Source organism: Salvelinus alpinus, chromosome 20, assembly GCF_045679555.1.
Source record: "Salvelinus alpinus chromosome 20, SLU_Salpinus.1, whole genome shotgun sequence".
NCBI lineage: Eukaryota > Metazoa > Chordata > Actinopteri > Salmoniformes > Salmonidae > Salvelinus > Salvelinus alpinus.
Genome location: NC_092105.1, coordinates 29,137,119 through 29,163,266, shown reverse-complemented (window position 1 = coordinate 29,163,266; position 26,148 = coordinate 29,137,119).

The window sequence follows — 26,148 nt, the reverse complement described above, 5'->3', positions numbered from 1 at the left end:
ATAAAATCGAATTGATCTAAAACTGTGCTGCTCTCTCTGCCTCCGCCAGGTCCCGACAAATACACTACAGGGGTTGTGTGCTCAGTGAATAAAATGTGAATAAATATCATATGAAAGAAAGAGGGAAAAAAAGATAAGAAAACTGTTGATTGCTGCTCCTTGATTCATATTCACGCTGCAAGGCCATCGCTCTCAGACGACTGATCTTAAACAGATTCCCTGCCGCTCGTCTCGCCGCATGACCGGCGCTCCCATCAGCGTATTTTCTGTGTCATGTATCAAAGCTGGGTGGTAAATACGAACCCCCCTGGCCGTTCGCTGGTTGGCTCCTGTAATCTCAGCGCCGCTCGTTCGCTACCTTAGCAAGCGATAGGTTGGGCGGGCACGCGTCAGGTAGGCAGGCAGACCCGGTGTGCGTCCCAAATGGCACCCTATTCCCTTTATAGTGCCCATTAGTTCTGGTCAAAAGCAGTGATATATATATATATAGGGAGCAGGGTGCCATTTGGGACGTAGCCCCAGGCAGGTGCTGTGGCGGTGAATCACTGGTAGCAGGCTCTATACATCAGGGGGACATAGCCTGTCAGAGCGTGAATGGGTTTTGTCATGAATGAATAACTACCACAAATGTGGTGGGTTGCGGTTGCGGGCGGGCCCGGGCTGGGAAGGGAGAGCTTTACCCTGCTAAGCCTTTTCATCTCCTCTGATCCACACCCCGGGGCACTGGGAAATATAAACAGCATCTTCTCTTCTTCAGGAGGGAAGGAAGGAAGACAAAGGGATGGGATGACAGAGGAGAGAGTGAGAGCGCGAGGGAGATATACATATATATTGTAACAGGAAGTGTTGGGTTGTTAATCTAACAGTAGGAGTGTGACAGACACTGTAGGCTACTTGAGGGAGAGTGCAAGTGTGCTTGACTAATAGTGAGTGTGTAGTCTGAGTGTACAGTGTGTTGTCCCTTCTGGCCATATAGTGAATGCTCAAACACAGCTTTTCCTTTTCAGAAGGGACTTAATTTCATACAGAAGAGATACTTAAAGGGTTAAAGGGTCGGATCCATCGGTATGTTGACCTGTCTGTATGTTAAAAAGCTTGTGCTCTGTCACACTCCCACATCTTCATTGGTTGTTGTGCTCTACGGTAACAATGTCTTCTACTTCCATTTCTTCCTTTGCTACCAAAGGGATGCCACACACGTGTGTACTTTTCCTCACTACCCAAAATGTCCTCCTGCTGCTTTCCCATCTGCCCTGCAATTCTCTCTCTCTCTCTCTCGCTCTCTCTCTCGCTCTCGCTCTCGCTCTCGCTCTCTCTCGCTCTCTCATGGCAGGTGGTGTTCTGAGCCATCTAGAATGGCAATCAATGGATTCAAGGTCTAGAGCACCAGGCAACTAGAGAGATTAGCACAAGTATCACACTTTCAGGCTTCCGCTCATCTCCCTGACCTTCTAACCTTCATGGTCTGGTCACGTGGACACACACATGCGCACACACAAACACACAAGGATCTTCTGACCTCCTGTCAACAAGCTCCCCCCCACACCTCTAACTACTGCCTCTCCGCTCTCCTCTCTTTTCTCCTCTCCCCTCCTCTCTCTCTTCTCTCCTCTGTCTGTCTCCTCTGCTGTAAACCAGCTGATTTATGTATTTACAGGGACACGGGACAATGAAAAATCTTATTAGGTGTCATGATATTCATTGTACATGATCAAGGTTAAGGCATGAGTTTTAACATGGGCCTGCTGCAGCAGCATAAAATGGTGTGTGTGTGTGTGTGTGTGTGTGTGTGTGTGTGTGTGTGTGTGTGTGTGTGTGTGTGTGTGTGTGTGTGTGTGTGTGTGTGTGTGTGTGTGTGTGTGTGTGTGTGTGTGTGTGTGTGTGTGTGTGTGTGTGTGTGTGTGTGTGTGTGTGTGTGTGTGTGTGTGTGTGTGTGTGTGTGTTCCTGCACCAGCCTACTGGTTCCCAATGACCAGCTGGGTAATCGATCATAAAATCCGCTGACTGGTTGAGGCCGACCTGGTGCGTTCCAGGAAAGACAGGAGAAGGCCCAGTAATGTGTGAGGGACATTAACAAAGTTAATGGTTGTTAGGGTGTGTGGGTGGGGAGTTGGGGGGTGTGCGTGGTGTGTTTGTGTGCGTGCAGAACAAAATGTGTGTGTGTGTATGCGAGTGGGTACATGTGTGGGTACATGCATGCTTGTGGAGGATATTATGTATTTGTTTGGGTGTGTAAAGACACGTGTGAAAAGTACTTTACAAACCATGTAGTTGTTTAGATCTATCCAATCTCATGTTGAATTATTATTTCATAAACTTCATTTGTACCTGATTATGCTTTTATGAGGCATCTGACGAGGCATCTGATACCATACTACATACAGTACAATACAACACACACACAGGGAGCCCTATGGGCCCTGGTCAAAGTAGTGCACAACAAAGGGAGCCCTATGGGCCCTGGTCAAAGTAGTGCACAACACAACAAAGGGAGCCCTATGGGCCCTGGTCAAAGTAGTGCACAACACAACAAAGGGAGCCCTATGGGCCCTGGTCAAAGTAGTGCACAACAAAGGGAGCCCTATGGGCCCTGGTCAAAGTAGTGCACAACACAACAAAGGGAGCCCTATGGGCCCTGGTCAAAGTAGTGCACAACACAACAAAGGGAGCCCTATGGGCCCTGGTCAAAGTAGTGCACAGCAAAGGGAGCCCTATGGGCCCTGGTCAAAGTAGTGCACAACAAAGGGAGCCCTATGGGCCCTGGTCAAAGTAGTGCACAACAAAGGGAGCCCTATGGGCCCTGGTCAAAGTAGTGCACAACAAAGGCAGCCCTATGGGCCCTGGTCAAAGTAGTGCACAACAAAGGGAGCCCTATGGGCCCTGGTCAAAGTAGTGCACAACAAAGGGGCCCTGGTCAAAGTAGTGCACAACAAAGGGAGCCCTATGGGCCCTGGTCAAAGTAGTGCACAACAAAGGGATTCGGCAGTCATTTCGGGATGCATCCTGGGTTAGTCTGTTATCTCTGAGGAGTGTTTACTGGCCATTCATCACCATAATGGGAACAGCCCTCTACTAAATAACTATTCCTTTCTCAACACTATCCCAAATTGCACTCTATTTCCTACATAGTGCTCTACTCTTTACCAAGGTCCTATGGGCCCTGTTCGCAACCTATTCCCTCTATAGTGCACTACTTTTGACCGTAGGCCAAAATGCGCCCTATTCCCTATAGTGCATTACTTTTTTGCACTATGTAGGGAATAGGGTGCAATTTGGGATGCAATCTACGCTCTCTATTGGCTCAACGGTGGTGTGGGCGGGTCTCCCAGGCAGGGCGCCAAGGGGGCGGGATGACCAATCTGTCAACTCTGTTTGAGAGGTCCATTCACAACCCACTGTGCACCAGGGTGGGAGCAGGGTGGTGGAGAAATGGGCTTGATGACAAATGAAGATCGTTAATACCATACTGTGGTGCAGTTGTGCTCTTCTACCATACACTTTAAGCCTTCAGAAGTAACACAGATAACCAATAGGTAAGTACTAAACTGTCACTGTGTGGTACTCTTCCCTAGCCATTTCTCTACCCCCTAGCCATAGTCTAGTCAGACATCTGTATGCAGTAGGCTCCACACGGAGCCTGAATGGGCCCCATAGATCAGCTTTACTTCATTCACTATTTCCAGTCTATGACTGAGTCATCCAGGTTTACTCACCACTACCATGTCAGGCGACTGTACCCTGCAGAAGTACGGTCCCATCCCAAATCCCATAGTCCCTTGTCCCCCACCCAGCCCTTCATGTGATTGGCTATTGGCTAGGGCCATGAAAAGCGTGCACCCTGGGTAAAGTCACACGGTCGTGTTTTATTGATGTGTGGCGATGCATTCATTCAGTCGCTCCGTTTGAGACGAAGACACAATCCGCTCAGTGGTAAACACAGATTTAATGGTCCCTGGCTTGTGTTCCTTGTCTCACAGTAACAGCTAGCACCGACAGCTAGTGGCCTGCCTGGGAACATGGCATGTATAAGAAATGAACAACAAGGGCAAGTCAGGCACGGGAATCACTGAGAGGGAAAAAGAAGTAGAGCACAGTGAATGTCTCAAATTAGATTTAGAAGGCAAAGGGATGACTAGTGTGCTAAGTCACGCTTCAGTTCCTTGGCGTGCATATCACCATGTCCCTGAAATGGTCCCAGCAGAAGGTGCCAGTGGTGGAAAAAGTACCCAATTGTCATACTTGTACATTATTTTCTTTAGGAATGTAGTGGAGTAAAAGTAAATGTTGTCAAAATATAAATAGTAAAGTATAGATACACAAAAAAGTAGTACTATAAAGTATTTTTACTTACAGTAAGTACTTTACACCACTGCCAAAGACATGCTAACCTCTCACCATTACAGCCGAGGTTAGCATTTTTGTGGGGGGTATGATATTTATGTCTCTAACTTTCTCACTCATCATTATTCGCGATTCATTCAAGACTATCCATAATCATGGTAGCATCCACATTAATGTAGAAGTGTTTCGATAAATATTAATTTCTTATCTTCAATAAAAGTGATTGTGATTAAAAGTGATTGTGACAAAATGACACAATACATTATTTACCATTCATTTCTATTGGGCACAAAATCATCTGAAACACAACCAGAACAAACAGAAAATGCATTCAACAAGTTTGTAGAGTCCCAAGATTGATGTAATCATTGCGTGCCAGGAATATGGGACCAAATTCAAAACTTTTGACTCCATTAATACACATACGTATAAGTGAATTTGTCTCAATATTTTTGATCCCCCTAGAATGGGGGGTCTATGCATAAAATGTGCTGTAATTTCTAAACGGTTCGCCCAATATGGATGAAAATACCCTCAAAGTAAAGCTGACAGTCTGCACTTCATTTATAAAGTGCTGGAGTACAGAGCCAAAACAACAAAAGATGTATCACTGTCCCAATACTTTATATACTGTATATATACAGTACCAATCAAAAGTTTGGACACCAACTCATTCAAGGGTTTTAGTTAAATTTTTACTATTTTCTACATTGTAGAATAATAGTGAAGACATCAAAACTATGAAATAACACATATGGCATCATGTAGTAACCAAAAAAGTGTTAAACAAATCAAAATATATTTTATATTTGAGATTCTTCAAAGTAGACACTCTTTGCCTTGATGACAGCATTGCACACTCTTGGCATTCTCTCAACCAGCTTCATGAGGAATGCTTTTTCAACAGTCTTGAAGGAGTTCCCACATATGCTGAGCACTGCTAAGCAAGCACTGCTTTTCCTTCACTCTGCGGGCCAACTCATTCCAAGCCATCTCAATTGGGTTGAGGTCAGGTGATTGTGGAGGCCAGGTCATCTGATGCAGCACTCCATCACTCTCCTTCTTGGTCAAGTAGCCCTTACACAGCCTTGAGGTGTGTTTTGGGTCATTGTCCTGTTGAAAAACAAATGATAGTCCCACTAAGCGCAAACCAGATGGGATGGCGTAACTCTGCAGAATGCTGTGGTAGCCATGCTGGTTAAGTGAGCCTTGAATTCTAAATAAATCACTGACAGTGTCACCAGCAAAGCACCCCCACACCATCACACCTCCTTAATGCTTCACAGTGGGAACCACACATACGGAGATCATCCGTTCACCTACTCTGCGTCTCACTAAGACACAGCGGTTGGATCCAAAAATCTCACATTTGGACACATCAGACCAAAGGACAGATTTCCTTGTTCTCCTCTGAACAGTTGACGTTGAGATGTGTCTGTTACTTGAACTGTGAAGCATTTATTTGGGCTGCAATCTGAGGTGCAGTTAACTGTAATGAACTTATCCTCTGCAGCAGAGGTAACTCTGGGTCTTCCTTTCCTGTGGTGGTCCTCATGAGAGCCAGTTTCATCATAGCGCTTGATGGTTTTTGAGACTGCACTTGAAGAAACTTTCAAAGTTCTTCAAATTTTCTGGATTGACTGACCTTCATGTCTTAAAGTAATGATGGACTGTAATTTCTCTTTGCTTATTTGAGCTGTTCTTGCCATAATATGGACTTGGTATTTTACCAAAATAGGGCTATCTTCTGTATACCACCCCTACCTTGTCACAACACAACTGATTGGCTCAAATGCATTAAGGAAAGAAATTCCACAAATTAACAAGGCACACCTAATAAGTGAAATGCATTCCAGGTGACTACCTCATGAAGCTGGTTGAGAGAATGCAAAGAGTTTGCAAAGCTGTAATCAAGGCAAAGGGTGGCTACTTTGAAGAATCTCAAATAAAAAATATATTTTGTTTTAAACTTTTGGTTACTGAACTTTTTCAGGACCCTGTCTTTCAAAGACAATTCGTAAAAATCCAAATAACTTCACAGATCTTCATTGTAAATACTGTTTCCCATGCTTGTTCAATGAACCATAAACAATTAATGAACATGCACCTGTGGAACGGTCGTTAAGACACTAACAGCTTACAGACGGTAGGCAATTAAGGTCACAGTTATGAAAACATTGGACACTAAAGAGGCCTTTTTACTGACTCTGAAAAACACCAAAAGAAAGATGCCCAGGGTCCCTGCTCATCTGCGTGAACGTGCCTTAGGCATGCTGCAAGAAGGCATGAGGACTGCAGATGTGGCAAGGGCAATAATTTGCAATGTCCGTACCGTGAGACGCCTAAGACAGAGCTACAGGGAGACAGGGCGGACAGCTGATCGTACTCGCAGTGGCAGACCACGTGTAACAACACCTGCACAAGATCAATACATCCAAACATCACACCTGCAGGACAGGCACAGGATGGTAACAACAACTGCCCGAGTTACACCAGGAATGCACAATCCCTCCATCAGACTGTTCGCAATAGGCTGAGAGAGGCTGGACTGAGGGCTTGTAGGCCTGTTGTAAGGCAGGTCCTCACCAGACATCACCGGCAACAACGTCACCTATGGGCACAAACCCATCGCCGCTGGACCAGACAGGACTGGCAAAAAGTGCTCTTCACTGATGAGTCGCGGTTATGTCTCACCAGGGGCGATGGTCGAATTCGCGTTTATCGTCGAAGGACTGAGTGTTACACCGAGGCCTGTACTCTGGAGCGGGATTGATTTGGAGGTGGAGGGTCCGTCATGGTCTGGGGCGGTGTGTCACAGCATCATCGGACTGAGCTTGTCGTCATTGCAGGCAATCTCAACGCTGTGCGTTACAGGGAAGACATCCTCTTCCCTCATGTGGTACCCTTCCTGCAGGCTCATCTTGACATGACCTTCCAGCATGACAATGCTGCCAGCCATACTGCTCGTTCTGTGTGTGATTCCTGCAAGACAGGAATGTCAGTGTTCTGCCATGGCCAGCGAAGAGCCCAGATCTCAATCCCATTGAGCACGTCTGGGACCTCTTGGATCGGAGGGTGAGGGCTATGGCCGTTCCCCCCAGAAATGTCCAGGAACTTGCAGGTGCCTTGGTGGAAGATTAGGGTAATATCTCACAGCAAGAACAGGTACATCTGGTGCAGTCAATGAGGAGGAGATGCACTGCAGTACTTAATGCAGCTGGTGGCCACACCAGATACTGACTGTTACTTTTTGGTTTTGACCCCCCCCCCCCCCCCCCTTTCTCAGGGACACATTATTCCATTTCTGTTAGTCACATGTTTGTGGAACTTGTTCAGTTTATGTCTCAGTTGTTGAATCTTGTTATGTTCATAAAAATATTTACACATGTTAAGTTTGCTGAAAATAAACACAGTTGACAGTGAGAGGACGTTTCTTTTATTGCTGAGTTTAAATAATATCCATATGTGTTTTTCATAGTTTTGTCTTCACTATTATTCTACAATGTAAAGAATAGCAAAAATAAAGAAAAACCCTTATATATATATATATATATATATAGTATGCACTTGCGTGTGTGAATGAGTGCATACAGTACATGCATGATAAATGGCAATTTTGCTGAATGGTTTCGGGGCTGCATACAGTATATTTATTTTTTATTTTATTTCACCTATATTTAACCAGGTAGGCCAGTTGAGAACAAGTTCTCATTTACAACTGCTACCTGGCCAAGATAAAGCAAAGCAGTGCGACAAAAACAACAACACAGAGTTACACATAAACAAACGTACAGTCAATAACAGAAAAGAAAAATAGAAAGATATATGTACAATGTGTGCAAATGTAGAAGTGTAGGGAGGTAGGCAATAAATAGGCCTTAGTGGCAAAAATAATTACAATTAAGCATTAATACTGGAGTGATAGATGTGCAGATGATGATGTGCAAGTAGAGATACTGGGGTGCAAAAGAGCAAGAGGGTAAGTAATAATATGGTGATGACGTAGTCGGGTGTGCTATTTACAGATTGTACCTGTACACAGCCAGTGATCGGTAAGCTGCTCTGACAGCTGATGCTAAAGTTAGAGAGGGAGATATAAGACTTCAGCTTCAGAGATTTTTGCAATTAGTTCCAGTCATTGGCAGCAGAGAACTGGAAGGAAGGCGGCCAAAGGAAATTGTTCGCTTTGAGGATGACCAGTGAAATATACCTTCTGGAGCACGTGCTACGGGTGGGTGTTGCTATGGTGACCAGTGAGCTGAGATAAGGCGGGGCTTTACCTAGCATAGACTTATAGATGACCTGGAGCCAGTGGGTCTGGCAACGGATATGTAGTGAGGGCCAGCCAACGAGAGCCTACAGGTCGCAGTCGTGGGTAGTATATGTGGCTTTGGTGAATAAACGGATGGCACTGTGATAGACTACATCCAGTTTGCTGAGTAGAGTGTTGGGGGCTATTTTGTAAATAGTCAAAGATCGGTAGGATAGTCAATTTTACAAGGGTATGTTTGGCAGCATGAGTGAAGGAGGCTTTGTTGCGAAATAGGAAGCCGATTCTAGATTTAATTTTGGATTGGAGATGCATAATGTGAGTCTTGAAGGAGAGTTTACAGTCTAACCAGACACCTACTGTAGGTAATTGTAGTTGTCCACATATTCTAGGTCAGAACCGTCCAGAGTAGTGATGCTAGTGAGGCGGAAGGGGGCGGGCAGCAATCGGATAAAGAGCATGCACTTAGTTTTACTAGCATATAAAAGCAGTTGGAGGCCACGGAAGGAGTGTTGTATGGCGTTGAAGCTCGTTTGGAGGTTTGTTAGCACAGTGTCCAAAGAAGGGCCAGATGTATACAGAATGGTGTCGTCAGAGTTCCGGACAACAGGCCCTCCGATTTGACACACTGAACTCTATCTGATAAGTAGTTGGTGAACCAGATGAGGCAGTCATTTGAGAAGCCAAGGCTATTGAGTCTGCCGATAAGAATGCGGTGATTGACAAAGTTGAAAGCCTTGGCCAGGTCAATGAAGACGGCTGCACAGTATTGTCTTTTATCGATGGCAGTTATGATATCGTTTAGGACCTTGACCGTGGCTGAGATGCACCCATGACCAGCTCGGAAACCAGATTGCGTAGCGGAGAAGGTATGGTGGGATTCTAAATGGTCGGTGATCTGTTTGTTAACTTGGCTTTCAAAGATTTTCGAAAGGCAGGGCAGGATGGATATAGGTCTATAACAGTTTGGGTCTAGAGTGTCACCCACTTTGAAGAGAGGTATGACCATGGCAGCTTTCCAATCTTTGGGGATCTCAGACAATACAAAAAAGAGGTTGAATAGGCTAGTAATAGGGGTTGCAACAATTTCAGCAGATCATTTTAGAAAGAGAGGGTCCAGATGGTCTAGCCCAGCTGATTTGTAGGGGTCCAGATTTTGCAGTTCTTTCAGAACATCAGCTGTCTGGTTTTGGGGTAGGGGTAGCCATGTGGAAAGCATGGCCAGCCGTGGAAAAATGCTTATTGAAATAATTGATTATCGTAGATTTATCGGTGGTGACAGTGTTTCCTAGCCTCAGTGCATTGGGCAGCTGGGAGGAGGTGCTCTTATTCTCCATGGACTTTATAGTTTTCCAAAACTTTTTGGAATTAGTGCTACAGGAAGCAAATTTCTGTTCGAAAAAGCTAGCCTTAGCTTTCCAAACTGACTGTGTATATTGGTTCCTGACTTCCCTGAAAAGTTGCATATCGCGGGGGCTATTCGATTACTAATGCAGAACGCCACAGGATGTTTTTGTGCTGGTCAAGGGCAGTCAAGTCTGGGGTGAACCAAGGGCTATATCTGTTCTGAGTTCTACATTTTTTGAATGGGGCATGCTTATTTAAGATGGAGAGGAAAGCACTTTTGAAGAGCAACCAGGCATCATCTACTGATGGGATGAGGTCAATGTCCTTCCAGGATACCCGGGCCAGGTCGATTAGAAAGGCCTGCTCTCTGAAGTGTTTTAGGGAGCGTTTGACAGTGATGAGGGGTGGTCGTTTCACCGCGGACCCATTACAGACGCAGGCAATGAGGCAGTGATCGCTGAGATCCTGGTTGAAGACAGCCGAGGTGTAGAGGGCAAGTTGGCCAGGATGATATCTAAGAGGGTGCCCATGGTTACGGATTTAGGGTTGTACCTGGTAAGATCCTTGATAATTTGTGTGAGATTGAGGGCATCTAGCTTAGATTGTAGGACGGCCGAGGTGTTAAGCATGTCCCAGTTTAGGTCACCTAACAGAACAAACTCTGAAGGTAGATGAGGGACGATCATTTCACATATGGTGTCCAGGGCGCAGCTGGGGGCAGAAGGGGGTCTATAACAAGCGGCAACGGTGAGAGACTTAATACTTTATCCAAGTGTTTAGTATTTCACACTGAGGAACTTTACTCTCTCCCCTCTTAACCATAGTGTCTAGATCAGATTAGATAAACGGCTAGTAGCAAAGAGAGCCGCTAGGTTTTGACAGACCAATGAAGTAAAATCTCTCCAAGCAGCGTTGTGCAAGGCAGGCAGCATTTTGAAAGGAGTGTAATTTCATTTCATGAGTAAATATCTGTTTGATGTCAGGGAGTGTAGAAGCACAGAACGCAGGGCTGACAGCTCTCTGACAGTTAATTACGCCTCCTTGTGTGGTTCACAGGTGATGAGGGTTCTGAGTTCCCAGTACACACCACCGCAATCACCAACGTACACACACACACACACACACACACACACACACACACACACACACACACACACACACACACACACACACACACACACACACACACACACACACACACACAGAGACATAACCTATAGTACATTGGCCTATAGTACCAGTCAGAGCAGGGAGACTGCTGCTCAGAGGACAGAGGAGCACTGGAGTAGAAGCTACTGTATGGCTGAGGAGGATTCAACAGATTGTATGTTATGATAATAATAATAATTTTCCAAAAGTATAAAGCACTTTTCAGGATTTCCTAATTTCTCCGTCTTTAAAGGACATAACCCTATGGGCCCTGGTCAAAAGTAGTGCACAATAAAGAGAATAGGTGTATCACCCTGCTCTGTTTCACCTGTCTTTGTGATTGTCTCCACCCCCTCCAGGTTCGCCCACCTTCCCCATTATCCTCTGTGTATTTAAACCTGTGTTTTCTGTCTGTCTGTGACAGTTCGTCTTGTTTGGTCAATCCTACCAGTGGTTTGTCTCAGCGCCTGCTTTTCCCCAGTCTCTCTTTTTCTCGCCCTCCTGGTTTTTGACCCTTGCCTGTCCTGTCTTTGAGCCCACCTGCCTGACCACTCTGTCTGACCCTACCTGCCGTCATGTACCTTTGCCCTACCTCTGGATTTACCGACCTCTGCCTGACCTGACCCTGCCTGCCGTCCTGTACCCCCCCCCCCCCCCCCCCACTTCTCTGGACTATTGACCCCTGCCTGCCTTGACCTGTCTATTTGCCTGCTCCTTTGGGATTATTAACTATTGGTTATCCGACGTGGTCTGCATCTGGGTCTTACTTTCATACCTGATAGTAGGCTGCCATTGGGGACACAGATAATGTTGTTCATTGCTCTTGATTTGGCTGGGCTTCACTAGCTAATTGTCTCCGCTAATCAGCTGTTGGCCAAGCTACAAAAGAGCTTTTAAAGCCTGTGAATTCACGTTGCTAACCGGTAGACAGTGTAGACAGTGTGTGCTGACAATGTGAAAGAGAGCTACAAATGTATGTAATCTGAAAGCTTCCTCTTCTATTCAGAGCAGCAAACTAAGCTAGGAAAAGGATTGTCCGGCTTTCAAAAGGCGTGAAAGCGTATGCAGGGAAACTTGTAAGTGTTGAGATATGTCCCAATTGGGACCCATGGGCCCTGGTCAAAAGTAGTGCACTACATGGGGAATAAAATGCCATTTGGTAAGCGTCCTTGGCAAAAACAGAATGTCAATAGGCAGAAGTAGGAATGTGTTCACTAATTAGAAAACTCTTCAAAGGGCATCTAAGGCTGCATTCCAAATAGCACCCTATTCCTTATGGGCCTTGGTCAAAAGTAGTGCCCTAAGTGAACAGGGTGCCATTTAATATTTAACCCAAGTTTTTTTAGTATCCTTTAACAACATAGCATTCACACTTCAGGAGTCAGCAAGCTGGTGTCTCCTCTCTATAAGTGAATTATTACTTCATTATTTCAATTTGCTCGGATAGGGAGGCGTAATGGCATATAGCTTGTATCACTATGGCAAAACTAGTTTTCCATCTCATGTCCCCCCCCTCTTCATTCATAACCTTTTCCCCTGAAATGATGGTGGTGATGTTATCCAATCCAAGGGCGTACTGGATCTCCACCCTCCCGCTCGCTCACCCCACAGGTCTACCCCCCAAAATACATGTATCTCCTAGATCTATCCCCCAGTGTCAACCTCTGTAATGAGTTTTACATATCTCACAATGAAAAATTGTCCAAATGCTGAGAGACTCTTTGAAGTTAAAGTGCAGGGAGTTCTTTAATGTGTTTGCAAATGAGCTCACAAATCTGGGAGGCACCAGCCCAGCATCAGGGAGGTGATGGAGGGGAGATGCCAGAGATGTGTTATTTAGGCTGCTAGGGAGTATCGCATCATGTGTGTCCGAAATGGCACCCTATTCCCTATGGGCTTTGGTCAAGTATTGCATTAAATAGTGAATAGGGTGCCATTTGGGACACATCCATTGCATCCATTTACTACATAATATGATTATGTATCAGGGACATGTGACTGACTGGGGGACACACATCTATTAAAACAATTCCATATATCTTAGTAGACTCAAATACACTCCCATGCATTTAACCCAGGAATTTGAAAATAGTATTTGAAATAAATATTTTAAAATACAATTTGGTCAACTATTTGGTTCTTCCAGTAACCATTCAAATACTCAAATAAAAGTACTTATTTCAGGCTGTGTATTTGAAAATAGTCAAATACACAGAAAAAAAGTATTTAAATAACAAATACTAAAATAAACATGTATTTGAACCCATGTCTGATATAGTGCACTACTTTATATAAAGTGAATAGGGTGCCATTTAGAATGGAACCTTACTGTCATGGTGAAAGGTATTGTGGGAATTTAGCTAATGGGCTGTGCAGTCTGAAAGTCTGTTCAAACAGACACACAGACACACACACACACCACACTTCTCTCATTTGGAGAGCAGGGAATTACAGCCCCAAAGTTAACTCAGAGAGTACTTGAACAAGGTCTCTGAAGGAATCATCGACATAATAAACATAAACATTACAATAGTTTGTGCTGGAGTTATCTTTCCTACAATGAACTTCTGGGGTGTGTCACAATATTATCTCCTTTCTCCTGAAATTTGCACTTGTGCACTATTTCCCAAACATCTAAAACATTGGATTGGTGGAGGCATGGGCTAGTCAGAGCTTCCACCTTATTTCTTACAGTGCATTTGGAAAGTATTCAGGCCCCTTGACTTTTTCCACATTTTGTTACGTTACAGCCTTATTCTAGATTTGATTAAATCGTTTCCCCCCCCCATAATCAATCTACACACAATACCCAATAATGACATAGCAAAAACAGGTTTTTGTAATTAAAAAAAAAAAACGGAATAATCACATTTACATAAGTATTCAGACCATTTATTCAGTACTTTGTTGAAGCACCTTTGGATTACAGCCTCGATTCTTCTTGTGATTGACGCTACAAGCTTGGCACACATGTATTTGTGGAGTTTCTCCCATTATTCTCTGCATATCCTCTCAAGCTCTGTAAGGTTGGATGGGGAGCGTTCCCACTCAAGAACATTCAGAGACAATTTTTAGGTCTCTCCAGAGATGTTCGATCGGGTTCAAGTCCGGGCGCTGGCTAGGCTACTCAAGGACATTCAGAGACAATTCTTAGGTCTCTCCAGAGATGTTCGATCGGGTTCAAGTCTGGGCACTCAAGGACATTCAGAGACTTGTCCCGAAGCCACTCCTGCGTTGTCTTGGCTGTGTGCTTCAGGTCGTTGTCTGGTTGGAAGGTGAACCTTCAACCCAAGTCTGAGGTCCTGAGCGCTCTGGAGCAGGTTTTCATCAAGGATCTCTCTGTACTTTTCTCCGTTCGTCTTTGCCTTGATCCTGACTAGTCTCCCAGTCACTACCGCTGAAAAACATCCCCACAGCATGATGCTGCCACAACCATGCTTCACCATAGGGATGGTGCCAGGTTTCCTCCAGATGTGATGCTTGGCATTCAGGCCAAAGCGTTCAATTTTGGTTTCATCAGACCAGATAATCTTGTTTCTCATAGTCTGATTCCTTTAGGTGCCTTTTAGCAAACTCTGCTGCAGAGGTGGTTGTCCTACTGGCAGGTTCTCCCATCTCCACAGAGGAACTCTAGAGTTCTGTCAGAGTTACCATTGGGTTCTTGGTCCCCTCTTTGACCAAAGCCATTCTCCCTCAATTGCTCAGTTTGGCCGGGCGGCCAGCTCTAGGAAGAGTATTGGTGGTTCCAAACTTCTTCCATTTAACAATGATGATGGAGGCTACTGTGTTCTTGGGGACCTTCAATGCTGCATACATGTTTTGGTACCCTTCCCCCGATCTGTGCCTCGACACAATCCTGTCTTGGAGCTCTACGGACAATTCCTTCAACCTCACAGCTTGGTTTTTGCTCTGACATGCACTGTCAACTGTGCGACCTTAAATAGACAGGTGTATACCTTTCCAAATCATGTCCAATCAATTGAATTTACCACGGGTGAACTCCAATCAAGTTGTAGAATCATCTCAATGATGATCAATGGAAACAATATACACCTGAGCTCAATTTCGAGTCTCATAGCAAAGGGTCTGAATACTTATGTAAATAAGGTATTTCTGTTTTCGCTTTGTCATTATGGGGTATTGCTGATGAAAAAAAGATATACTCCATTTCAGAATAAGGCTGTAACGTAACACAATTTGGAGAAAGTCAAGGAGTCTGAATACTTTCCGAAAGCACTGTATTCCAGTCATTTCCTTTTCATATCAGTGAATGGAAGTGAACTGATGCCCACTTTGGGAGGAAGAAGAGATCATTGAGACATAGCCACTCTATTCTCAGACCAACGTCCTCGTCTCCTCTGTGTCCATACCCTGCCTTGTAATCCAACATCCACTGGAACTCCTGCTTTAGTGGGTCTCCTGATCACGCGCCCAAAGTTTGCTGGGCACTTTCTGGATAAAAGAGGACCCCAGTTAGAGAGATGAAGGAAAAAGAGGAGAGTTTTACTGTACAACCCAATCATAGTCTGTGTCCCAAATGGCACCCTATTCCCTACATAGTGCACTACGTTTGACCAGAGTAGTGGACTAAGTTGGGCACTATATAGGACATATGGTTCCATTAGGGACGTAGCCCTATTCCCTTTTCCTCCCAGTTAGAAAATCACTGGAAAGGCCTCTTCATCTCTTCAAAGCCCTGTGCATGTCTAACATCGTGAAAAATTAATAAGGTTCATTTCAAATAGAGATGAGGTTGTTTTTCCTTCCCTTTCCCCTCCTCAGTCTATTTCAGCCTCTCCGTGTTCCAACAGGGACCTCTTCAGAGGGATGGAGCTCTGGTAATTCTGTGTCCCAATTGGCACCTTATTCCCTGTATAGTGCACCTCTTTTGCACTACTCTGGTCAAAAGTAGTGCACTATATAGGGAATAGGGTGCCATTTGGGATGCACTCATTCAGCCCCTCTGTGTACCAATAGGGACCTCTCCTTCAGAGAGAGATGAAGCTGGGATAATTGAAGATGGTGCTAATAATCCTCTCTCCCTGTTCAATGTGATAGTCAGGGACAGATAGGCTGCTCTGCCATGATGGTAGAAACGTCTGAGGTGACTCCTGGGTGTTTGCTCGCTTTTTTCTCACGCTTTTTTCCCACTAGAGATAATGGTATGGAGAGAGGGATAAAGAGAGAGGGATGGAGAGAGAAGGGTATAGAGAGAGAAATATAAAGACATGGCTATAGAGAGAAGGGTATAGAGAGAGATATAGAGAGAGGTGTATAGAGAGATGGATATAGAGAGAGGGATATAGAGAGAGGGATATAGAGAGAGGGATGTAGAGAGAGGGATGTAGAGAGAGGGATATAGAGAGAGGGATATAGAGAGATGAAATAGAGAGAGGGATATATAGAAAAGGACATATAGAGAGAGGGATATAGAGAGAGGGATATAGAGAGAGGGATATAGAGAGAGGGATATAGAGAGAGGGATATAGAGAAAAGGATATAGAGAGAGGGATATAGAGAGAGGGATGTAGAGAGATGAAATAGAGAGAGGGAAATAGCGAGGGATGTAGAGAAAGGGATTTCTAGAGAGGGATATAGAGAGAAGGATATATAGAGAGGGATGTAGAGAGAGGGATGTAGAGAGAGGGATATAGAGAGAGGGATGTAGAGAGTGGGATATATAGAGAGGGATATAGAGAGAGGGATGTAGAGAGAGGGATGTAGAGAGAGGGATGTAGAGAGTGGGATGTAGAGAGAGGGATATATAGAGAGGGATATATAGAGAGGGATATAGAGAGAGGGATATAGAGAGAGGGATATATAGAGAGGGATATATAGAGAGGGATATATAGAGAGGGATGTAGAGAGAGGGATATATAGAGAGGGATATATAGAGAGGGATATAGAGAGAGGGATATAGAGAGAGGGATATAGAGAGAGGGATGTATAGAGAGGGATATAGAGAGAGGGATATAGAGAGTGGGATATAGAGAGTGGGATATATAGAGAGGGATATAGAGAGAGGGATGTAGAGAGAGGGATGTAGAGAGAGGGATATAGAGAGAGGGATATAGAGAGAGGGATGCAGAGAGAGGGATATATAGAGAGGGATATAGAGAGAGGGATATAGAGAGAGGGATGTAGAGAGAGGGATGTAGAGAGAGGGATATAGAGAGAGGGATATAGAGAGGGATGTAGAGAGAGGGATGTAGAGAGAGGGATATAGAGAGAGGGATATAGAGAGAGGGATGTAGTGAGAGAGATGTAGAGAGCGGGATGTATAGAGCGGGATGTAGAGAGAGGGATGTAGAGAGAGGGACATAGAGAGAGGGACATAGAGAGAGGGATATAGAGAGAGGGATATAGAGAGAGGGATGTAGAGAGAGGGATATATAGAGAGGGATATAGAGAGAGGGATATAGAGAGAGGGATATAGAGAGAGGGATATAGAGAGAGGGATATAGAGAGAGGGATATAGAGAGAGGGATGTAGAGAGAGGGATGTAGAGAGAGGGATATAGAGAGAGGGATATAGAGAGAGGGATATAGAGAGAGGGATGTAGAGAGAGGGATATAGAGAGAAGGGATATAGAGAGAGGGATATAGAGAGAGGGATATAGAGAGAGGGATATAGAGAGAGGGATATAGAGAGAGGGATGTAGAGAGAGGGATGTAGAGAGGGATATAGAGAGAGGGATATAGAGAGAGGGATATAGAGAGAAGGGATATAGAGAGAGGGATATAGAGAGAGGGATGTAGAGAGAGGGATGTAGAGAGAGGGATATAGAGAGAAGGGATATAGAGAGAAGGGATATATAGAGAGGGATATAGAGAGAGGGATGTAGAGAGAGGGATATAGAGAGAGGGATGTAGAGAGAGGGATATAGAGAGAGGGATGTAGAGAGAGGGATGTAGAGAGAGGGATGTAGAGAGAGGGATATAGAGAGTGGGATATAGAGAGTGGGATATAGAGAGAGGGATATAGAGAGAGGGAAATAGAGAGGGATATAGAGAGAGGGATATAGAGAGGGATATTAGAATGGTTTAGAGAGAGGTGTATTGAGAGAGTGGTATAGAAAGAGGGGTATAGAGAGAGGGGTATAGAAAGAGGGGTATAGAGAGAATGGTATAGAGAGAGGGATGTAGAGAGAGGGATATAGAGAGAGGGATATAGAGAGAGGGATGCAGAGAGAGGGATATATAGAGAGGGATATAGAGAGAGGGATATAGAGAGAGGGATGTAGAGAGAGGGATGTAGAGAGAGGGATATAGAGAGGGATGTAGAGAGAGGGATGTAGAGAGAGGGATATAGAGAGAGGGATATAGAGAGAGGGATGTAGTGAGAGAGATGTAGAGAGCGGGATGTAGAGAGCGGGATGTAGAGAGAGGGATGTAGAGAGAGGGACATAGAGAGAGGGACATAGAGAGAGGGATATAGAGAGAGGGATATAGAGAGAGGGATATAGAGAGAGGGATGTAGAGAGAGGGATATAGAGAGAGGGATATAGAGAGAGGGATATAGAGAGAGGGATATAGAGAGAGGGATATAGAGAGAGGGATGTAGAGAGAGGGATGTAGAGAGAGGGATATAGAGAGAGGGATATAGAGAGAGGGATATAGAGAGAGGGATATAGAGAGAGGGATGTAGAGAGAGGGATATAGAGAGAAGGGATATAGAGAGAGGGATATAGAGAGAGGGATATAGAGAGAGGGATATAGAGAGAGGGATGTAGAGAGGGATATAGAGAGAGGGATATAGAGAGAGGGATATAGAGAGAGGGATATAGAGAGAAGGGATATAGAGAGAGGGATATAGAGAGAGGGATATAGAGAGAGGGATGTAGAGAGAGGGATATAGAGAGAAGGGATATAGAGAGAAGGGATATATAGAGAGGGATATAGAGAGAGGGATGTAGAGAGAGGGATATAGAGAGAGGGATGTAGAGAGAGGGATGTAGAGAGAGGGATGTAGAGAGAGGGATGTAGAGAGAGGGATGTAGAGAGTGGGATATAGAGAGTGGGATATAGAGAGTGGGATATAGAGAGTGGGATATAGAGAGAGGGAAATAGAGAGGGATATAGAGAGAGGGATATAGAGAGGGATATTAGAATGGTTTAGAGAGAGGTGTATTGAGAGAGTGGTATAGAAAGAGGGGTATATAGAGAGGGGTATAGAAAGAGGGGTATAGAGAGAATGGTATAGAGAGAGGGGTATAGAGAGAGGGGTATAGAAAGAGGGGTATAGAGAGAATGGTATAGTGAGAGGGTTATGAGAGAGGGCTATAGAGAGAGGGGTATAGAAAGAGGGGTATAGAGAGAATGGTATAGTGAGAGGGTTATGAGAGAGGGCTATAGAGAAGGGGTATAGAGAGAATGGTATAGTGAGAGGGTTATGAGAGAGGGGTATGTAGAGAATGGTATAGAGAGAAGGTATAGAGAGAGAATGTTATTCAGAGAATGGTATAGCGAGAGGTGTATCGCGAGAATGGTATCGAGAGAGGGTTATAGAGAGAGGGGTATGTAGAGAATGGTTTAGAGAGAGGTGTTTAGAGAGAATGGTATAGAGAGGGTATAGCGAGAGGTGTAAAGAGAGAGGGGTATAGAGAGAGGGATATAGAGAGAGGGGTATAGAGAGAGGGTTTTATAGAGAATGGTATAGAGAGAGGGTTATATAGAGAATGGTATAGAGAGAGGGTTATATAGAGAGGGGTATATAGAGAGGGGTATAGAGAGAGGGTTATATAGAGAGGGTTATATAGAGAATGGTATAGAGAGAGGGTTATATAGAGAATGGTATAGAGAGAGGGTTATATAGAGAATGGTATAGAGAGAGGGTTATATAGAGAATGGTATAGAGAGAGGGTTATATAGCGAATGGTATAGAGAGCGGGTTATATAGAGAATGGTATAGAGAATGGTATAGAGAGAGGGTTATAGAGAGAATGGTATAGAGAGAGGGTTATAGAGAGAATGGTATAGAGAGAGGGTTATATAGAGAATGGTATAGAGAGAGGGTTATATAGAGAATGGTATAGAGAGAGGGTTATATAGAGAATGGTATAGAGAGAGGGTTATATAGAGAATGGTATAGAGAGAGGGTTATATAGAGAATGGTATAGAGAGAGGGTTATATAGAGAATGGTATAGAGAATGGTATAGAGAGAGGGTTATAGAGAGAATGGTATAGAGAGAGGGTTATAGAGAGAATGGTATAGAGAGAGGGTTATATAGAGAATGGTATAGAGATGGGTATAGAGAGATGGTTATAGAGAGAATGGTATAGAGAGAGGGTTATAGAGAGAATGGTATAGAGAGAGGTGTATAGAGAGAATGGTATAGAGAGAGGTGTATAGAGAGGTGTATAGAGAGAATGATAGAGGTGACTCTCTGACCATAGGCTATCTGTCTTTAACGCCTAATCGTCCACTATGATGGTCCATTACCTACTTTCTTATTTTAAATCAAGTGTATAGATATTCAATCCAGAGCAACTTTCATTCCTTCACTATCTTTCCATCATGGTCCTTTATATGGTTTCATCATATTTACAAGAGTTCTGACAAAGCCCAGGTACTGACAAAGCATTCAACTGAATAGGTAATTAGCAATTAACATAAAAACCACATACTACAGCAGAAAAACCTAGAGCGCGTTCCAAATGGCATCCTACTCCACTTATACTGCCCAACTTGACCAGGGCTCATAGGGCTCTGAGCAAAAGTATTGCACTGTATAGGGAATGGCCAATTGGATGGTACCCTTAGTCTCTAAAAAAGAGGAAAAACAACAATAGGTCTTCACCAACACCTGGACTCTGGAGGTAGAGACTAACAAGCCCGGTAACACCTTTATAAACATTAGTTTATCTGCAGACGCTCTACCGACTATCAGTAACATTTCAACTATCTGCTAACCCTAACCCTTATTCTAAAGCTAACCCTAACTGTAACCTTAGCAAACAGTTGCTTATCAACAAATAGTTTATGATTGTCATTGTATCAGACCCTCAACACCAAGGGTACTGTATTTGTTCTCCTCTCCATGCTCCTTAAAGACAAGCCGTCTCTTATTCACTCTGACTGTCTTCATCCTCTTTCTCTCTCCTTCTCTCACACCCCCCCCCTCTCTCTTTCCTTCTGTCATTATCTCCCTCCCCCCTCCCTCCCCCCCCCCCCCTCTCTCTCTTTCCCTCTCTCTCTCTCTTTTTCACACCTCTCTCTCTCTCTAGCCGAGGAAAACAGATAAATCTGAGGCCGTCATGGCTGCCTCCACCAATAAAATTAATTTTTGCCCGTCCACGGATAAATATTTATTGGAGCAGAGTGTTTTTTAATGCATCGCTCTTGGCAACAGAATAAGATGTTGGCCTCGCTCTCAGCTGAGCTACCTGTCAGGAAAGTCAAGCAACGAAGCAAGGCTGATCAGAAATATGCATGCACGCACACACACACATACACACACTCCAGCAACAAAGCAAGGTTGAGCAGAAACACAATGAAATATGGGTGATTCTGCTAAGAAAGGGGGCAATATCAAACATTTCCACTGTAGCAGCAGACAGAAACAGCGTGTGGAGGGACTGGTGATTGTGGATCTGTTAGCTCCCGTCTCTGAAAGGTCAGGGTGGGAACAAGCTGGGATCCAATCAGATGAGCTCAGGTTGATTATTTCAGTGACCTCTGACCTTAGAGGAAGAATGCACCAGACTGATAGAACCTATATAAATATTAGTGAAGGGAGTACAGTGTGTGTGTGTGTGTGTGTGTGTGTGTGTGTGTGTGTGTGTGTGTGTGTGTGTGTGTGTGTGTGTGTGTGTGTGTGTGTGTAACAACAGAATTTCATTGTTGCATCACTATAAAATCACAGGTGTCCAGATTTGGATCGATATCTCTATTGTTTTAGCTCCAGTGTAACAGAACACATACAGAGGGCCTCAAGAGCTTGATAAAAAAAAGTGGTTTGATTTAATTCTCTTAACTTCGACGGTAAGAAACATGGGTTCTGATCTCACCATTATTGCTGAGATAATGCGACATGGTGAAGTATCCAAGTCGTTGTTTGTTCAGGTGATTTGTAATGAGTGAAAACATAGCTGGAGGCTGCCTGTAATTGAATGCCCATCTATTTGTAATGGCTTCCAATGAGCAAAGGCCACAGGCTGGTGGTGGAGCAGGTTTTCTCCAATTAAGACCACACACACACACACACACACACACACACACACACACACACACACACACACACACACACACACACACACACACACACACACACACACACACACACACACACACACACACACACACAATGACAGGGCTCAATCTATTCTAGCATGAAGTGTTTTTCTATTCATCTATTTGTCATGGTCACAGCAGGTACGGGAGCTGTGCTGCACTCATAATTACAAACTAATTGAATCATTGTTGTTGATACTATGACTTACTAACTTGTGGAACGACATGGCAAAATAACTCACAAGCTTAATTTTTGTGGAGAATTGTTCTTCATGTCTCCCTTTCAAATGTCTCCCTATTCACTACATAGGCCCCGTCAAGTGTAGTGCACTATATAGGCAATAGGGTGCCATTAATTTGGGACCATGGGGAGTCCAGGAAGTGGCTTGATGGTGCAGAAACACTCTGAAGAAAAGGCTTATCACCCCCATTTGAACCCCAAAGAAAGAGTTTACTAGGGCATGCATTTAACCTTTATTTAACTAGTCAAGTCAGATAAGAACAAATTCATTTTCACAATGACGGCCTACCCCGGTCAAAACCTAACCCAGACGACGCTGGGCCAATTGTGCACCATCCTATGGGACTCCCAATAACGGCCGGTTGTGATACAGCCTGGAATCAAACCAGGGTCTATAGTGACGCCTCTAGCACTGAGATGCAGTGCCTTAGACCGCTGCACCACCCGGGAGCATGTACACAATATATTACAAGCACCCCAACGCAACAACCTCCCTGTGAAACAGTCCTGGTCCCAGTGAAACAGTCCTGGTCCCACTGAAACAGTCCTGGTCCCAGTGAAACAGTCCTTGTCCCAGTGAAACAGTCCTGGTCCCAGTGAAACAGTCCTGGTCCCAGTGAAACAGTCCTGGTCCCAGTGAAACAGTCCTGGTCCCAGTGAAACAGTCCTGCTCCCAGTGAAACAGTCCTGCTCCCAGTGAAACAGTCCTGCTCCCAGTGAAACAGTCTTGGGGCCGCTACTTTTTAGGACGCTCCCTTTCTCGTCTGTAACAGTGTGTATTTCAATGAGAAGTACAACGCCTCTGTTCCATTTTTCCATACACATTTGGTATCAAATGTGAACAAATATGATTAATTGCATCAAATGGTGCCTGAAAAGCAATGAATTCATTTAGAAAGGGTTATTTGGACACAATCATCCTGTCTGGCTGCTTGATACAGCAGACCTTGTCCATTAAATCCAACCATATGATTGGATGCTATCTGGACCTGTGTGGAAACTAATTTGGACTGGAACCAATCTGGTGTAGAGAGAACTAATGACCTATGTCGATACCAACACCTCTGCTTGCTTACCTCTCTCGTGTGTTTGTGTGTGTGTGTGTGTGTGTGTGTGTGCGTGTGTGTGTCCATGTTTTGTGCGTTTGTGGCATTTATCTCTAAATTGTCTTTCCTTCTCCATTTCTCCTCCTTTCCTCCTCTCACATCCTTCATCTCTGCCTGCTGTTTTAGTTAGGTAGTGGCTGGCATCACCTACACATGTACAACACTTAGTTAGTTAGTTAGTTAGTTAGTGGCTGGCATCACCTACACATGTACAGTAGTTAGTTAGGTAGTGGCTGGCATCACCTATGTACAGCAGGAAGTCAATAATAGATGCCCCTTGCTAATGACCATATATAAAAGACTAATGCTTTATGGAGTATATTGATGTCTAAAGCGTTACACAAGGATGCTGACCCATTTTGACTCCATTGCTTCCCACAGTTGTGTCAAGTTGGCTGGATCTCCTTTGCGTGGTGGACAATGTTGATACATACGGGAAAATGTTTAGCGTGAAAAACCAAACAGCGAGGCAGTTCTTCACATACTCAAACCGGTGAGCCTGGCACCTACTATCATACCCCGTTCAAAGACACATATTGATTACATATTTTGTCTTGCTCATTCACCCTCTGAATGGCACACATACACAATCCATGTGTCAATTGTCTCAAGGCTTAAAATCCTTCTTTAACCTGTCTCCTCCCCTTCATCTACACTGATTGAAGAGGATTTAACAGGTGACATCAATAAGGAATCATAGCTTTCAGCTGGTCAATCTATGTCATGGAAAGAGCAGGTGTTCCTAATGTTTTGTCCATTCAGTATCTATGAGATGAAAATACATTAGGTGTTTCAAGGCCCAGCCCAGTGAGTCAAAGATCTAATCACAGTCAAAAATGTTGACCATGGCCAGGCTCTGGTCGAAAGTAGCGCACTACATAGGGAATAGGATACCATTTGGGACAGATCTCCGGAACTGGGCAGCAGCACACAGTAGAGTGAACACTCGTCATCATGGCTGATCTGCAATAGTACACCCTGCTAGGTACATATGGCATTGAGTTTGTCCTGCTTAGGCTTGCACTATTCCGCTAACATTCCCAAAATTCCCAGGTTTTCTAGAAATGCTGGTTGGAGGATTCCGGATTTCCTGCTTATTAACCTCACGACTCCGGGAATCTTCCAACTGGGATTTGTGGGATTGTTTTAACCCTAGCCCTGGATGGTATTGGAGTTCTTACTTCTCTTTAGAGGTAAGTATTGTGCATGATAGTGTGTCTGTGTGTGGGGGGGTATATGTCTGTGTGTGGGGGGGTATATGTTTGTGTGTGTGTAGCCTGAAGTTGCAGGTGTGTGTGTGGGTGGAGGAGTGAAAAAGAGGGATGCTTGGCTTTGTTCACACTCCATGTGTGTTGTGTTTAGCAGGAGTGCGGAAATGTTGTCTTGGCAACATGCGTGTGACATGTGAGCATGGTAGGGGATTGGCAACATACGTGTGACTGGCAGGAGTAACCAGCAGGTACCAGACCGCAGCTATGCACATGCACTGAGGTAATATTTATCATATGCCATATACTGTATATACCTCACAAGCGACCCATGATAAGCTATGCAATTAGCCAGATAAATATGATTTAGCAATATGAGAGAGACTATATTTGAGTTACAGGAATAGAAAGGTCAAGAAAGGTCTGAGAATGGAATCCTAAATGCAAGTGTATTTCATTAAATGAAGGGATTGACATGCAAGGTAAACATTTAAGATACAAAGCATGAACAAGCATTACACTGCAGTAGTAATCTAGACATGATCAGACAGGGAGAGGGAGAAAGAAGTCATAGCCTAAAAGGCCATGTCCTCCCTGGGGAGGAGAGGGAAAGATGGTATCTCACCACGACAGGTTGCAAAACGTAACTGGATAGTTGGTCCTACTCTGTGGGCCATCAGGTTTCCTGAAATGCGCAGGAGGATTTCCTCTGTCTAGGTTCAGACAGTGCCAGACCATAATGCCCTTCCCTTTTACAGAAATCACAACAACGTTTAGTGGGCGGATTGGGATTAGCCTCTGTACCCATTCTAATAGCTGCAATAGGGGCTATGGACGCGCAAACCATGCCCGTAAGTGGGACTGACTTTGCATCCATCCTACTACCTCTATCGGAGTCAGACAAGTTGCTTTGGAGCCCATTTGCGCTCTGTTTTAACAAATCTATTTAGAAATGACCTAGTCAGCTTGTGTTCTTTCGCATGCTTGATGTTCGATTGCAACTCCTCTATTTTGCGCTCCGATGTTCTATGGGATCTCACAGTGGTATCATGTTCGTTGCTAGTTTTCTGTGTCACAATTCATTTTTCCTGAGTAAAAACCCAGCAAACTCTAGAATTAACACCCTCGTATGCCTACCAATATATTGCCTGTACTGAATAATGTATATTAAGACCATTCTTATATTTCTTGATCAGCTTTTGAGCCAAATCATTGACGTGAAATAATTCCCATTACTGAAAAAGATTGTCTGC